Source organism: Oryctolagus cuniculus, chromosome 2, assembly GCF_051225735.1.
Source record: "Oryctolagus cuniculus isolate XC-2025 breed Fujian yellow rabbit chromosome 2, ASM5122573v1, whole genome shotgun sequence".
Classification (NCBI taxonomy): Eukaryota; Metazoa; Chordata; class Mammalia; order Lagomorpha; family Leporidae; genus Oryctolagus; species Oryctolagus cuniculus.
The window spans coordinates 133369028-133385655 of record NC_142868.1 but is presented as its reverse complement, the minus strand read 5'-3'; the positions used below and the strand labels follow the sequence as shown (position 1 = coordinate 133385655).

The 16628-nt window shown below is 45.5% G+C and overlaps 1 long non-coding RNA gene across 1 annotated transcript; it reads right to left on the bottom strand.

The window, feature by feature from the left end:
* Positions 1 to 2771: 2771 nt before the first annotated feature.
* LOC149128052 (uncharacterized) lies at positions 2772 to 5016 on the bottom strand. Its single transcript, XR_016229265.1, has 2 exons — positions 4942 to 5016; positions 2772 to 4169 (listed from the first exon to the last, which is right to left on the bottom strand). It is a non-coding gene; the product is annotated as an uncharacterized LOC149128052 (long non-coding RNA).
* Between the last annotated feature and the right edge of the window lie 11612 nt (positions 5017 to 16628).

The window sequence follows — 16628 nt, the reverse complement described above, 5'->3', positions numbered from 1 at the left end:
AGTGGCCTGGGCAGCCTGTACAGTTAGTTCTTGCTAAAGTTAACTGGACTCCTGAGTATTTGGCAATCAAATCCCAGAAGCACATCGTCTGTGCCAGTCAACAAAGGCCATGGCCCTGGCAGGTTTGACGGGTAGGGACACACGGGGACATGGGCAGGAACTGGGGGTGCTTCAGGACTGCATGAACTCAGTGGAAACTTGGCCTTTGGGGCACGCAAGGAGCAGCTGCTGCCTGTCACCTGGGCATTTGTGGCTTGCTAAGGGTGAGGCGAGGCCTTGGCCTGGCTGGCTGCCATCAAAACCATCCATCGGAAGCGTGGATGCAGTTTGCGGGAGGGCGTGCGCCAGTCTGTCCGGTCACATGGAGGGCTTTGCTGCTCTCAGACACCGGATATTCCCCCTTGCCCTGGTGCCAGGGACTGGGGCAGAGAGCGCTCTGAGCCTGAGTCAGGGCCGGGAATGCCAGGCCCTGCCAAGGAAGGAGGCAAAGAAGATGACTGGGGTACAAGCCCCAGCCCTAAAGTGGAAAAGAAATCAAGGGGAAGGAATCAAGAAGGTTGAGGCAGGAAGCAGGCACGCTTTCATCTTGTGCTCTGCTCCATGCCGGGAGCTGCCACTGCTGGGAGGCAAGACAGGACAGAAGTTAAAGCCTGCTCTCTTGATATTAGGCAGACATGGGTTCAAGTTCAATTCTGTTACTTTACTTACTAACTGTGTGATGCTGGCAAACCCAGCCCTCTCTCATCCTGCTGCTGCTTTTTAAAAAGTCTTATTTGGAGACCGATGTGGTTGCGTAGCAGGTTAAGCCACTGCTTGCAGCACCTGTATTCCATGTGGGTGCCAGTTTGAGTCCCAGCTGCTCCACATCTGATCCAGCTCCCTGCTAATGGACTGGGAAAGCAGCAGATGATGGCCCAAGTGCTTGGGGCCCTGCACCCACATAAGAGACCTGGTTCAAGTTCTTGGCTTTGGCCTGGCCTAGCCCCAGCCAGCTGTTGTGGCTATTTAGAGAGTGAACCAGCAGATGGAAGACCTCTCTCTCTCCCTCGCTCTACCCCCCTAACCTGTAACTCTGCCTTCCAAATAAATAAAACAAATCTTTAAAAAAAAATCTAAAAAGTTTTATCTGGGACTGGAGTCTTGGTGCAGTGGGTTGAGCTGCTCCCTGTGATGCTGACATCCCATATGGGCACCGGTTCAATCCTGGATGTTCTACTTCTCATCCAGCTCCCTGCTAAGGTGTCTGGGAAGACAGTAGAAATGGCCCGAGTGCTTTGGCCCTGGCCATCTACGTGGGAGAATCGGTGGATGGCAGCTCTCTTTCCTTCCCTGTCTGTAACTCTGCCTTTCACATAAATGAATAAATAATTTAAACTTTTATTTATTTTTATTCATTTGGAAGGCAGAGTGAGACAGAGAGAAAGAAATTGATCTTTGATCAGCTGGTTCACTTCCCAGATGCCCTCAATAGTTAGGGCTGGGTCAGGCTAAGGCCAAGAGCCAGGAACTCCATCCAGATCTTCCATATAGGTGGTAGAGACCCAACTGCTTGAGCTGTGACCTGCCTCACAAGGTTCGTATTAACAGGAAATTGGATTGGAAGTGGAGACGGGGTGTGGGCATCTCAAGTGGTGGCATAACTGCTGTACGACACCCACTGTCAGCCTGTTTCTTGATCAGTGAAATGAGAGTACCTAGGGCAGTCCCAGGGCGTGGTTCCAGGATCCCCTTGGATAAGCAAGTCCCTTATATCAAATGGATGTGGATATCCTCCCATGTACTTTAAATCATTTTTTAATCTAGCTATCTATAATATAAATGATGTGCAAATAGTTGTTAGGCTGTATTGTTCAGGGAATAATGATAAAATCTGTACACGTTTAGTGCAGACATAGTTTCTGTTTTGGATGTTTCCCATCTTCAGACGCACACCTTGAGGATAGGGAGGGCCGGCTGTCTGTAGAGTTGCTGGGAGCAGCTCAGAGTGCCTGCCCATGGCTGGCATTTGATACATGTTCATTGTTACTGCTGTTATTACTCAGGAAATCAAGATCTTCAATAGGATACTCGGCCAAAATGATCAAATCTGTCCTCAGTCTTTCTCTGTAGATTGAGATGGATCTGTTATTGTCTAAAGACGTGTCATCTTGTGTTCTGACTCCTTTAAGTGAACACTGTCTCTTCTCTGCATTTCTTCTATCTCTCCCCCGCCCCCCTTTCTTTCTTTCTTTTTTTTGACAGAAAGAAAATGGAAAGGACTTTGAGGGAGCTTCAGAGAGTCCACAGTCTCATGGAAGGAAGGGGGTGAAAATCAGTAGTTGTACTGCAATGGAGAAGTATTTTGAAAGAGAGACTTGGGCCTAGGAATGGGGAAGGGGCATGAACTTAACACAGCCTCAGTTCCTGAGGGGCTGCCACTCCCGGTGGCCCTCCGTGCCACTCCCCACCCCCGAAAGCAGCACCCAGTAAGCAGAAAAAAGACTTGTTAGGAAGAAAAGGATTTCAGTGTATTTCTTTTGGTTGCTTTTAAATGTTGAGGACCAATTTTAGGAAGTCAGGGTAACCTTAAAAGTTCTAAATACTGCAATAGATATTTGGCCAAAGATTGTAAAACAAAATGTATACTCATTCTAATCACAGGAATCAAAAAGGCAGCTGTGATACCGTAAAAGGAGTCCCAGCCTTGGAGAGAAGAGCTGTGTGTGTGTGTATGTGTGTGTGTGTTCTGGTTCCACTTGCTGTATAATCTGGCAAGTCCCTGGACCACGCTGAGCCTTAAAAGGCTAAAATTTATTGAGAGTCCTAACCATAGTAGACATATCATCTCATTTAATTCTCATAAGTAAACTGTGAGATAAATATTCTTATTTTCCTTATCTTACAGACAAGAAATCAAGGTGCAGAGAAATGAAATAACCAGCCTACACTCCTGTACTTGTAATTGTCAAAGCCCAAGTCCAAACCGGATGTACTGCGTTTAGGGTGCATTTGCATTCTCGGTGTGCTAGATGGCAGGTGCTCATGTGAATTGTCACCTAAAATGTACAACAGGGGAGGCCATTGTGGTGTAGTGGGTTAGGTCACTGCTTGGGATGCCCACATCTCACGTTGGAGTGCCTGGTTCAAGTCCCAGCTGCTCTGTGCTTCCAATCCAGCTTCCTGCTAATGCGCCTGGGGAGGCACTGGGGGATGGCCCAAGTACTTATGTTCCTGCCATCCTCATGGGAGACCCAAATGAAGATCCTGGCTTCTGCCTAACCTAGCCCTGGCTGCTGTGAGGATCTGGGGAGTGAACCAGGGAATGAAGGCTCCCTCTCCATCTCCCTTTTTCTGTGTCAATCTACTTTTCAAATAAGTCTTAAAAAAATAAGCCCAACAATCTGATGAGGACTGGATTATGATTCCCAATTGAGCAGGAAAACTACTTAGGAAACTAAGGCACAGAAGGAATAAATAACTTCCTCAAGGCCATGAAGCTAAGAAGTTACAGTCAGGGTTCAAACCCAGGGCCATCAACTTAACCATCATGCTAAATGGAACCGAGAATTTTAAAGAGAATCATTCATTTTCAAAATCACGGTATTGGAATGCCTGCAGAAAGATTTGCTCTAGTGCAGAATACTGGGTAAAAGGGTGAGCTGCTGGGCCGTGAATGACCCAGATGATGACTACGGGGTGGGGGTGGGGCTGGGGTGTCACATTGGCCACTCTGAGCAGTACAGGCACAGCAGAGCCAACTGTGGATCACAGTGACATCACCATCATGGAGGTGGCTCTGGGAAAAAAAAACAGGCTATGATTGATGTACATCAATTACACGCTTTGGCAATGAACATCTGTTTTACAGCACTGAATTGCATTTGTGCAAATATTGATCATCAATCCCTTGTCAAACCCGCACAGTGGAAAAACAAACCAAAGGGAAAACTCCAGAAGATGTGGAGGCTTGGTCGTCTTTTGCCAAATGGTTGTGCTCTTTGGAATTAATGAATCTAAACAGCAGTAATTCCAGGAGTTCCAGGAATCTGGAGTTTATGTTCGCGTGTCCTGAAACCCGTCTCCCAGTCATGGGCCACCTGACTGCAGTTGTCTGCATCTCCCCTGTCACCTGCAGGTGGCAGCACGAGTGTCGATGGCGGCCGGGTGAGGGCGCTCAGGGCTGGGAGCCCCTGCGAGAGAAGTAGAAGGGGAGAGAAGATGAGAACTGGGTTAGATGCAGGAATATGATGATGTGAGCTCCGATTCCGGGTAGAGCACGTCATTCATGTGGACCCCTGCAGTGTAGCTCAACTCGAACCTCCGCGTGAGCAGGCCTCGTGGGCCCTGGCTACCGGCCGCACAGGGCGGGCACAGCGCCTGGCCTGCAGCATCCTTTGCCCAGCCCTTCTCCGAGGGTCGCTGCGTGGGTATCAGTGCCTTTGCGGCCACGCTTTTGGCGCCAGGGCCGGCCCCACACGTCTCGTAAGACTTTACGTAACTGCGTCCAGTGCCACCGAGGATTAGAGCACGGCCCGCTGCGTCCCGCGTGCTGTCCCCACTGGAGATGCACGAGGCCTGCTGCGCTGCAGGTCGGAGTGGGGCAGGCTCCTGGCTTCCGGCAGGCCCTGCAGGGGCAGAGGAACCAGTCCCGGCTCTGTTGTCTTTCGACAGGTTTTTTCCTTTAGACCAGACAGGGTGTGGGCTATTTTGCTCCACCTTTCCTGTCCGCAAACCTGTCCTCTGTCATCTCTTTGTATGCCTGCTCTAACCCTTAAAGGAATGCTAATCACATTCAAATCCCAAGATTAGGTGGCCTTCCTCTGCAATGCCAACATAGTCCGGTGAGGAAGCGGTTACAACTCCATGCTATATGGCAATGTAATTTCAGACATGTGCTTAAGCTCTTGGGGGAGGTATTTTGGGGCCTGAGATTTCTTTCTAGGATTCTTGAACCAGTCTTACCTCTTGGCACACTCTCTTCTCTTAAGTGAGCTTAGAGATGTGGCTTCATTCGTCTGAATAGCAACTTGAAGCCTGAAAGTTGAAAAATAATACAACTGAGAAACTTTGAAGTCAAAGCTGATTCTCCAGGAATGGCAGTGGGTTTATTCAGCCCCCATTTGGGAGACAACCATTACTCATATGATATCTGACAGATCAATATTACTCTCTGATGTTTATAATTATGGGAATTACGACATGTGGACCATGTGGTTGGCATCCGTTGTCACCCACTGGTGCTCCAGCACAGAGAGTCATTAACTAAGTAGGTGGCAGTCTCCTCTGTTTACCCTCCACCCCATATCCCCCATGAAAGCAGGTAGAATTATTCTGTAAAATTATTCCTCCTTCTACTTTCCTTGCCTGGATCGCACTGCCTTTCAGCCAGCTCAACTTCCAGTGAAGATTCCTGCCTCTTCCCCTCCCTACCTCACCTTCTAACACCCACAGGCTCCTCCCTCACCTGACCACCCAGCAAACTGCTTAGATTACACATCATGACATTTGATTATAGTTGATTAAACGCATTGTTAAATATTGCCCTGACTTGTTCTCAGTTTTCTTTATGAACGTATAATCTTATAAACCAGGCTGTAAGATTTGAGAGGGCAAGGACCATATCCATTAAACCTGGGCTGGATATGATGCTTAACAAATACTTGTTTAATAGATGAGTATCAAGATGAAACTTCATTGATGAGAAACAGGAAGTGATTTTCTTTTTTAAAGACAGCCTATCATGATGGAAAAATTTAAAACATACACAAGGGTAGAGCAAATAACTTAGCCTGATTCACTCATCACTCAGCACCAACAATTATCACTATGTGACAACCTGTTCATCACAGATGAACCCCCATCCCATTACTTTTTTTTTTTAAGGATTATTTATTTGAAAGGCAGAGTTACACACACACACACAGAGAGAGAGAGAGAGAGAGACATGGTGCTTCTATTCTATTCTCTGGTTCATTCTCTAAATGGCTGCAACAGCTGGGGCTGGGCCAGGCTGAAACCAGGAGCTTCATCTGGGTCTCCCATGTGGATGCGGGGGTCCAAGCTACTTTGGCCATCTTCTGCTTTTCTCAGGTGCATTAGCAGGGAGCTGGATCAAAAATGGAGTAGCTGGGACTTGAACCAGTGCCCATATAGAATGCCTATGCTGCAGGCAAGATCTTAACCCACTGCGCCACAGCACTGGACCCTACTCCATTACTTTGGAGCAGTCATTTTGCCTGTAAATATTTCTAAATATATCTCTAAAAATGTACTTTACATAAACATGGCACCATTATCACATGTAAAAATTAGCAATAGCTTCTTTCTATTACTAAATGAAAATTCAGAGTTCACAGATTCTTGATTGTATGATTATTTAAAACAATTGATTTAAATTAAGATCCAAAGTTCCCACATTGCAAGTGGTGCCTCTATCTCATGAAATCTCTTTTAAATTATAGGTTACTTTTCATTTCTTTGATTGTTCCCTGAAGAAATCCAGTCTGAATTTTGCTGATACTTATCTTTTTGGGAGATTGTTTATCATATTCTTCCATTCCTTGAATGTCCTGTGAATTAGTAATTTTATCTTTGGTCAAACTGTGGATTTTTTTAATTTTCTTTTTATGTGTTTTCATAGTTCTTAAGTTTTCCACATGTCATTCCTTATCTTTATATTTATAACTTAATAAAAACAAAGTTGTTTAAGATGACCTTAGTAACAGCTTTCTAAAAAGGACAGCTTTAGAAATTAGACAATGGTGGAATAATTGTGGAAGTTTTAATAAAGTCTGTGTTTACTTAATAGTATTGTATCAATGTTTCCTGGTTTTGGTAAATGTACTATGGTTATATAACACATTAGCTTTTGGGGATACTGGGTAAAGGATATATGGGAGCTCCACAATTTGTTGCGACTTTAAAGGAAGTCTGAATTTATTTCAAAATGACAAAATTAGAAAAAAAAATAAGGAGGTGGGGCTAGCGTTGCGGCATAGTGGGTTAAGTGCCACCTATGACCTCAGTATCCCATGTGGGAGCACTGGTTCAAGTCCCAGATGCAGCTTCCAGCTTCCTGCTAATGCACCTTGGAAAGCAGCAGAAGGTGGCCCAAGTACTGGCCACCTGCCACCCATGAGGGACGCCAGGATGGAGTTCCTGGCATATGGTCTCAGCCTGGATCAGACCTGGCTATTGCAGCTATTTGGGAAGTGAACCAGCAGGTGGAACATAGCACCCTCTCTGTCTCTGTCTCTCTCTGTCTCCCTGCTTATGTCTCTTTGTCACCCCACCCTTTCAAATAAATAAACAAATTTAAACTAAAAGAACAAAGAAAAATTTCAGTATGGTGACAGATTGAAGCTAGCCTATAGGGAGTTAAGAAACAAAGAGGAGAAAGGAAAGATAAGGTGTTGGAAACATTTGGCCATTAAAAAAAATGGAAAGGAATTTGGAGGCAGCTCAATGGAGAAGTAAGATTAAGATTGTTTTTAAGATATTTGTTTTTATGGCTAGAGGAGATCTGAAGTTGTCGGCAAAAAAACCAGAGAAGTTGGAAGAAGTTAAAAAAAATGCATGTGTTTAAAGTATTGTGTGACGAAAGACTGAGTTTGTTTTACATGAGAGTATTAATATTGTAATGAGGAATGTGAACCATAACAGAAATGGGTTTTCCTGGACAGGGAATAAAGATATCACCTGTCCCTCTGACACAGGGAGAACATAAGAAAAAATTGCTGTGAACAAAGAAATTCTAAAGTGGAAGGAAAAAAACAAAGTTGAGGCAGACTTTCTGCTTCACAGGAAAATTAAAATTATAACATCAGCTGAAAATGAGAGGCACACAGAAGGACTGGAGACTTGTAGAGCCTAGAACATTTTTTGCAAGGGTTTAAAGGGGACAATAGGAAGCCAACTTCAGATGGGATAACCATGGAAGCTGGAAGGGCCCAGATGTGGCTGGGGAATAGAAGTAGTGAACAGGCCCTGTGGTTCTATTGTGATCCTTTTCTAGAAAACTTTGGCAACCGTGGTGTGGGCAGGTGTTTGGTGACCTAGAGTGAAGGTTGGTGTTGGGAACATTGGCAGGTGAAAGAGCCAAGGGGGCCAAGGGTGTTAGTAAGGGCAGTGCTGAGTAGTTGGCTGTAGGGCCAGGACAAGTGGGAAAGTGAGGGAGGCCAAGAATGAGCTCTGTAGTAGGTTTGCCTGGCCTGATCCCACAAAGTTGTATCAGCCATTACACCATTGACTTTGATATATTGAGTCCTTGGAAATTCTTTCTTTAGCCAAGGAGGATAGTCATTTCAGCAGAGGCCAAGGCACAAGATGCCAGAGACTGGGTTTACCTTGTTTTCTAGGTTGTTCCACCTCTTGCAGCTCCACCCTCTTTGGGTGAGCCACCAGGGTGATGTTAATGATTCCAAAGAAATGAGGCTCCTTTTTCTGGGGCTTTATCCACCCTCTGAGATTCTTGGCACCAGTTCCTTCCTCGGGTGGGGAGAATGGGCATCACTTCACACAAAGATGGCATCCTTTCTGCTCAGCAATGTCCAGGAGCTAGAGTTGGTTCTTTGGTGTCTAGGTGAGTTCTGGGAGCAAACTGGCCATTGACTCAGAAAATTCACTCACCCACCTTGCTCACTCTTTGGGTAGAAAAGCATCTGTGAGTGTTGGAAATGAATACTTCACAACCACTGCTTCTACCCTCTCAGACTAGAGTGGTTTGGAAGCATTGTGAGAAGTCAGGGGGTTAATAGGCAGTCAGGGTGGTCTCAGTGGAATTTGGGGTGTAGAATGCTTGCTTCCCCCAAAAAGGTTATCTTTAGCAGGAACAAACTGACCACCCTCCTTCCTTAGGAATCTCCAGATTTACTATGAGAATAGCAAGGGTGTGGTGATCACAGTTTATTGTGAAAACAAGTTACCTATCCCATCCTTCTGGATGGTTTTTTGTTTTATCATGAGCAAACCAGATAGGACAAAGAATTGTAAATCAGGTCTTTTGATGGGTTCTGTCCCTGCTTGGTAACTGAATATCAATCTGATTGTTAAGTTTTTTTTTTTTTTCTTCAAAATTATACTTAAAAACCCCAGTGCCATGGGGTCCCCAATGCCACAGGGTCTTTTGGGTTTTTCCTCTCTTGGAAGCCTCCCTCCATGCTGCTGGAAATTCTTCTTCTGTGTGAGACAAAGAACCAAGATAATAATAATTTCCCCACCACCATTTTTCTCATAACAGCATCATTTGTTATGAGAAACGGAAGAAGAGGTTACTTGCCCCAGGAATGTCTATGTATTCCAAAAAGATAGCACACTATTACTAGCTTCCTATGGCTGCCATAACAAAGTACCGCACACTGGGTGACTTAAACAACATAAGTTTATTGTCTCATAGTCCTAGTAGCTGGATATCTGTTGGCTGTGAGGAAGGGATCTGTTCCAGGTCTCCCTCCTGGACTTGTAGACAGCCTCTTCTCCCACTTGTCTTCATATCTTCCTCGTTTGTGTTTGTGCTGGTGTCCAAATTTCCCCTTTTTATAGACACTAATGACATTAGATTGGGGCCTACCCTAGTGATACCATCCTAACTTAACTAATTACACCTATTTTCACATTCTAAGGTACAGGCAGTTAAGACTTCAACATGTGAGTTTTTAGGGGGACACTATTTGAATCTGTAAAATCAGAATCAAAATGCAGTGTGGCTAAAAGCTAATTGCAGATCTCTTGCTTCTGTACATATTAGCTTTGCTTGCTAATCTAAGGGTGTATCTTGTGAAACTATGTGGGCCCAAATTCCAAGGAACTAAGTTGACAGAAATGTGCCCTGCACTGTTATCTTACAACCATATCTTGGATTTGTTATTGTTACTGGGTTTGTTATTGTTATCTGTTATCTTACAACCATATTCTTGTTTTCTTTTTTATTGTTCTCTGCATACCAGGGGTCTAGTTTGAAATTGTGAGCCCTAGTGGACAGAATACTATAAAAAGTTGTGAAACCTGCTATTGGGGGCCACACTCTGGTAAGGAGTGTTGGTCCTGATCAGTGGCCAGTCCCGATCGGTTACCTTGCCTCTCATTTGTCTCTCATTTGCTTCTCATTTTCAATAAAATTCATGTGTGACTGTCACTGGTTTTTGTAATACTCTATTTTAGCTGACAAGTGGATGCAACAAGCCATAACAGATTGGCATAGTCTCCTCTTTCTCTGGCCCCTTGCCTCCTGTAGGCCCTTGTGACCATCTGTGTAGGGTGTGAAAACCACCTCTCTGAAACCCTGTCTTCTATCCCTCAACCTCTGATTCACCTTGCATATGCCTGTCAAATTTATCTTTCTAGAATTTCTACTTTTATCATTACTCTTGATTACTAACCACCCATTATCCCCCACTGCATATGGAAGAGATTCCAAAACTTGCCAGTTCACTGGGAGCATGTGGGAAGGTGCCTTATCTCTGATATTCTGATTTATAAAGTCTGGGTTGGAATTTCTGGCAGTTCTTAAAACTCTCCACGTGATTTTAATGATCCAGTGATCATTTTAATGATCAAATTCTCCACAATCTGTCTAGAATCCTTAGTCTACTTACTGGGCCCCAAAGGTGTTGTGACTATATGATCCCAATGTAATCTTCATGTTGGACACCTGCGGGGGTGCTCTCTTCTACTTCTTCAGCCTGCTCTTACTGAGTCTCATCTTTTCTCTGGAGTCTCCCTGTGAGGAGATAAACAGGCAAGTAAGTCAGGTCTTCGTCAGAATGAGAAAAAGGAGAAGTCTCTATAAGTGTACAAAATGCATGTTTCTCCCCAAAAGCTGCCTTCAGCAAGACAAAAGTGCCTATCCTACTCTGAATTTCCAGTTTTATCATGAGACTAGCAAGGAAGTAGTGATCCCACCCTTCTGATTTTTTAATTTTTGTTTGTTTTGTAATGAGCAGGCTAGACAGGATTACAGTCGGGCCTTCTGATGGGTTTTGTCCCCATCGTTTGAATAATTTTTCCCTGATTTGTGCTTAAAAGCTCCACTTCAATTAGTTTCTGGGGACTTCCACTCTTGGAGCCCTCCTCCTGTATGCTGGGGTAGGAAGTTTCTGACTTAAATCAATCTTGCTTTTCTCACTGCCCTGTGTACGTGGAAACTCTTCTATGTGAGACAAGAACCCAGGTTGTCTTCTTCGTTGCCATTTTCCCAATAACATCCCAACTACTCCATCCCACTGTTGCCTGCCTCTTGTTTACCTCTTTCTATGTTACTCACCAGATAGAGAGCTCTACCTTCTGAAGGTTCATGGATCACAGAAGGCCAGGGCTAAGATGGCCCTGGGGACCCTTTGTGGATCAAAGACCCTCAGAGATCATAGGAAAATGAGGTCTCTCCATGGCATGCTGAGGGTTATGGAGTGGTAAAGCCAGGAAATGGTTCTATTCTGGGATTCCAAACAAGAGAACTAAAGAAGACCCTTAGACTTCTGTAATTTCTCCCCTGACCCATGCATTATGGTAGGACATTGGAGCAAATATAATCCCTGCAGAGGATGAACTGAAGAGGCATTGAAGTTGGGATTCCTGGTGTAGTGGAAGGCAGGGCGGAGGCACCATATTGAATAGAATGAGATTAAGTGGAAGTCCCTGTGCCAAGCAGCTTCTCAGTATGTTGTGGAGAAAATATGGCCACAACCAGAGACAAAGCAGTGAAGTGACACCTTGACAGTAGGGACTCCATCTTGAGAAAGCACCCCCACCCCCCACCACCATGGGACTCTGGTCTGAAACTATGATCTAAAACACTTGGACAGTAGCAGTCCACTATATCACACCTGGCAGCCTGCATCACACTTGGCAGAGCATAGAAACCCCCTAGCATGATTGCTCAAGCTTGGAAGTGGATAGGCTACACCTGGCTTAATGATAAAAATGTAATTTGTCTATGTCCTATATATTTAAACCAATACCTGGGTTAATGTCAAGATTATAATTGAAATTGTTATGATTGTAACTGGTATTGTCAAGATTATAATTTTTTTTAAAGATTTATTTATTTGAAAGAGTTACACAGAGGAGAGGGAGGGAGGGAGGGAGTGAGAGAGAGAGAGGTCTTCCATTGGCTGGTTCACTCCCCAATTGGCCGCAAAAGCCGGAGCTTCTTCCAGGTCTCCCATGTAGGTGCAGGGGCCCAAGGACTTGGGCCATCTTCTGCTTTCACAGGCCATAGCAGAGAGCTGGATCGAAAGTGGAGCAGCCGGGACTTGAACCGGCGTCCATATGGGATGCTGGCACTTCAGTCCAGGGCATTAACCTACTGCGCCACAGTGCCGACCTCAAGATTATAATTGATATTAGTTTTGCATAGGTTTTAGGTCAGCTTGACCCCAGTAACCATGTATTCCCCTCCCGATTTTGTAGTTTTTGCCTTTATAAATCCTGTTACTTTGGGCTTTGGGGTCCAGAGTTCTTAAGGGCATGAACCCACGCTCAGCCGCTGGCAATAAAGGACCATCACATTTTATCAATGTGGGGTGCTCCTTTGTTTGCACTCACTCAGGTACAACAGCAGACTCCTCCTCCCAACATAGACCTTGAAAGTGGCTGCTTGCAATTAACTAGTGAAGCAGCTGCCCACTGTTATCTTGTCTAGGGAGGGAAGATGTCCTAAGTTCTACTTCTGTAACCTCCAGTCATAAATCTGTCCTAATAAATCTGCCCCTAGTATCTCTTTTACAAACATACCAGGCCCACCGACCATTGGAAGTATGGTCCTAAGTCACATAGGCTGCAATTTAAACCCACCAATACGGTAACAGCTCAGGTATGATGCTGATGAACCTATAAATATTGTAAGAAACTTGGGAGGGGCTGGTGCCGTGGCTCACTTGGTTAATCCTCTGCCTGTGGCGCTGTCATCCCATATGGGCACTGGGTTCTAGTCCCAGTTGCTCCTCTTCCATTCCAGCTCTCTGCTGTTGCCCAGGAAGGCAGTGGAGGATGGCCCAGGTGATTGGGCACCTGCACCCGCATGAGAGACCAGGAGGAAGCACCTGGCTTCTGTCTTCGAACTGGTGTAGCGGTCATTTGGGGTGTGAACCAATGGAAGGAAGACCTTTCTTTCTGTCCATCTCTCTCACTAACTTTACCTGTCAAATAAGTTAAAAAAAAAAAAAACAACAACTTGGGATTGCGGCTCAGTTGTTAGTAAAATGGTGCAGTCTTATCTATGGCACGATCTACACCCTGGACACCATCCTAGGCTCTAGCCCCTGCTGCCATGGCTGGAAGCCAGGTGACTCAATGGCCCAACCACTGGTGTCAGCTCTACCTCCACCCTAATGGGATTTGCTGCTCCTACTTCCCTGCCTGTCCCCCACCCCCGCAAAGGTTTAAGAGGACCTGTTCCTGAACAAGTGGCTCTCTTCTCTCTCTCTCTCTCTCTCTCTGTCTCTTGATCTTTCTTTCCCTCGTTCTCTCTTGACCCCTCTCTACACTCTCCCTCTCTTTTTCCTTCTTTGCCCCTTCCCTTCAGTCTGCCGGGTGTCCCCCAATAAACCCTTTCCCTTACTCCGGTGTTTGGTGTGTTTGTGGCAGCCTTACATCAGTTCTCAGGAAATGATGCCAGCTGAGCCCACTGGCGTAATAAACTGCCTGATCTTCACTGTCTCTGGTGCCTCTTTGAATGGAGGGAGTGTTCCCACCCCAGATTTCTGTAACAATATCTAAGAAATACCTAAGACAAAAGCAAATTATTTCTAGGAAAACTGACCAGTTTAAGAGAAAATACTGATAAGGAAGGATTCACCAGTAAGATGGCTGGACCCCTGCCTAACCTTCCTATGGCAAGACAAGGTCCCCCAATCAACAAGCCCCACTGTACACACTGAACTGTCAATCAGCCTTTTGGTTTCTATTTTTCATGTATGAGTAAACAGTCAAGGAGTACTTGAGACCAAAACAAACAAACATGACAGGAAACAAGCAAGTAATAAAGTTCAGAGAAAAGTACAAGAAAGAAAAGTAGTTACTTACTGAGGACTTACAGGCAGAATAGCATAGGACTTTTTAGTAGCAACTTGAGAAATTAGAAGACCATGGAACAATACCTTCAATTTTCTGCTGCCAATAGTTTTCAATTTAGATTTTCATATCCACTCAAATTATCTATCAAGACTAAGAGTAGATCACTTCAGATATGGGGAATGCTTCTCTCCTGGGTATTTTTTTTTTTTTTTTGACAGAGTTAGAAAGATCTTCCTTCCGTTGGTTCACCCCCCAAAATGGCCGCTACGGCCAGCGCACTGTTCCGATCTGAAGCCAGGAGCCAGGTGCTTCCTCCTGGTCTCCCATGGGGTGCAGGACCCAAGGACCTGCGCCATCCTCCACTGCCTTCCTGGGCCACAGCAGAGAGCTGGACTGGAAGAGGAACAGCTGGGACAGAATCCGGCGCCCCGACCGGGACTAGAACTAGGGGTGCCAGCACAGCAGGTGGAGGATTAGCCTTGTGAGCCACGGCCCCGGCCTTCTGGGCATTCTTTCTCAGGAAGATCCTAGAGGATGTGAGTTTCAACAAGGATGAAACCAGGAAGAAGACTGGGATCTAGGAAACACGGGATTCAACAAGGAGAGAAAGTCATCCCCAGGATAATGGGGAAGGGAAGTTTCAGAACAACAGTCAGGCAGCAGGAACTGATAAATCATCTGACACATTTGACTGTGCAAGAAATTGACTCAAGAAGCTGTTAGGGAATGTGGGAAGACTTAGCCTCAGGAATAAAGAAGATAAGCAGGCGAAAATACACAGCAATGGGCCTGCATGAAAGGATAGAGCCAAGAAAACAAACAAGTTGATAGATTCCGGGGGTGTTTGTGAAAATGTGTTTTATGTGAGAATTTTGGGGATGGGAGTGAGATGAAATTGAGATGTACAGGCCGGCACCGCGGCTCACTAGGCTAATCCTCCGCCTTGCAGCGCCAGCACACCAGGTTCTAGTCCCGGTCGGGGCTCCGGATTCTGTCCCGGTTACCCCTCTTCCAGGCCAGCTCTCTGCTGTGGCCCGGGAGTGCAGTGGAGGATGGCCCAGGTGCTTGTGCCCTGCACCCCATGGGAGACCAGGAGAAGTACCTGGCTCCTGCCATTGGATCAGCGCGGTGCGCCGGCCGCAGCGCGCCGGCCGTGGCCGCCATTGGAGGGTGAACCAACGGCAAAAAGGAAGACCTTTCTCTCTGTCTCTCTCTCTCACTGTCCACTCTGCCTGTCAAAAAATAAAAAAAAAATAAAAATAAAAAAATTTAAAAAAAGAAATTGAGATGTAGAACTGTAAGGCAATTACTAAATCAAGAAAACAAAGTTTTACAAGAAAATATGTATAATGGTGTACATGAATCATCTATGAACAATATTCTGTAATAAAAACAGTGTAAAGGATAATATGCTTTTTTTAAAAAAAGATTTATTTATTTGAAAGTCAGAGTTACACAGAAAAAGTAGAGGCAGAGAGAGAGAGAGAGTGGTCCTTCATCCACTGGTTCATTCCCCAATTGGCTGCAATGGCCAGAGCTGCACTGATCCGAAGCCAGGAGCCAGAAACTTCCTGTGGGTCTTCCCACATGGGTGCAGGGGCCCTAGGACTTGGGCCATCTTCTGCTGCTTTCCCAGGCCATAGCAGAGAGCTCGATTGGAAGTGGAACAGCCAAGACTTGAACTGGCACCCGTATGGGATGCTGGCACTGCAGGCTGGGGCTTTAACCTACTGCACCACAGTGCTGGCCCCTCAATAAGTATTTGTGACTATTCTGTGCCAGGCATGGTTTTAGGTAGCTCCCTTCCAGTAAGAAAAAAGAGATTAATGTATAAACAATATAAATAAATAATAAATCAGTTATATGGTGTTATGGGAGAAAAAGAAAAAAGCAGAGTAAGATTGGGAGTACCTGGGGGAGGTGTATTAAAATTTTAAATAGGGAGGTCAGAGTAGACTTTATTGGGAAGAAGACATAAAAACACAAAAAGAATGTGAGCACAGACTTGGTCCCAGAATGTGAGTAGGCCTGGCATGTTTGAGGGGAGCTTGGGGGTCAGTGTGACTGTGCTAAAGGGGGAGAGGGAGGGGCGAGGGAAAGCTGAAATGGTTTGCCTCTGGGATAAGGAAAGTAGCGGCAAGGAGGGTTTCGACATAAGGCTGATTTTCTTTGTTATAAATCATGTATGAATATGCCACGTTTCAAACCATGAATATGCATGACTTTTATAAAAATAAAAAATTAAACTTGAAAATAATCATAGTGACCAGCATTGTGGTACAGTGGGTTACGCTGCCACCTGTGATGCTGGCATCTGTGTCTGAGGCTGGTTCAAGTCCTGCCTGCTCCGCTTCCCACCTAGCTTCCTTCTAACATTTCTGGGAAAGCAGTGGAATGCGGCCCGAGTACCTGGGGCCCAGCCACCCATGTGGGAGACCTGGATGGAGTTCCTGTCTCCTGGCTTTGGCTTGGCCCAGTGTGGGGAGCAACTCGGACTAGACTAAGTTACTGGAATTAAGACTTATTCTATGCATCTGCTCTCCCACAATATGGCGCTGAGAGGGGAGAAACAGCTTCTATACAGCTGCCTCCAGTTCAACCAATAAACTGTAGGACCTGCTCCTGATTGGAGGAGAGCA